We start from the raw sequence: 760 nt of genomic DNA, 5'->3' as shown, positions 1-760 counted from the left end.
AGGCCATCTATGGTGAATTGGGGATGATGGAAAGGCAAGAAATCAGGATACCAATGTGTTTTGGATCATGGTTGACACTGGTGTAGATGGAGATGCAAATACACAGTCTGGCATTGTTGTGGTGAACTCATTATGATAAGAGGTGCTGAAATTGTCATTGGTGGTTGAAGGCAAACTACATGACTGAAAGTGGGTGAAAAGGGTTATGTTGTGGGCAGTTCCTCCAATGTGTTCCGGGTGTAATGTCATAGAGCATCAACAGTGTGTTGTAGGTGTATGGTAGTTGAACATGAATGTAGCTGACTAGGTCAGTGTTATTGTGTGAAGACTGGCAGCAGGTGGCAGTCAAGCTGCATGGCAGTGAGTCATGTGGAAGAAATGTGGCAATGGTGTGCTGCACAGCTGGAGGGGTGTGCAGGATGATGCCAGTGGTGGGGTGACTGAGTGGAGAGGTGGCATGTTGTGTACTAACTCGTTCGCCTGGGGTCATTGGCTGTGCAGGTGCTGGATAGAGAGAGGAGTGGGTGTGGCCACACATAAGGTGGACGTGACTGGTTGGTGGGACCAGGGCCATTCACACCCTCTCATTGTCACATCATCATGGTTGTGTGTAAAGGCCATGAGTGATGACACACATGGGTGAGGGCAGTGCATATGTCATTTTGTTGTGTGAGTAATGTGTTCTTTGTATGGAGTGTGTCTGATGATGCATAGCAATCAGCATAACATTGATAAACCACCAAAAGCTCATCAGCCAAGG

The sequence above is a fragment of the Schistocerca nitens genome, chromosome 2, assembly GCF_023898315.1.
Source record: "Schistocerca nitens isolate TAMUIC-IGC-003100 chromosome 2, iqSchNite1.1, whole genome shotgun sequence".
Taxonomy (NCBI): Eukaryota; Metazoa; Arthropoda; class Insecta; order Orthoptera; family Acrididae; genus Schistocerca; species Schistocerca nitens.
This window is presented reverse-complemented; position numbering follows the sequence as displayed.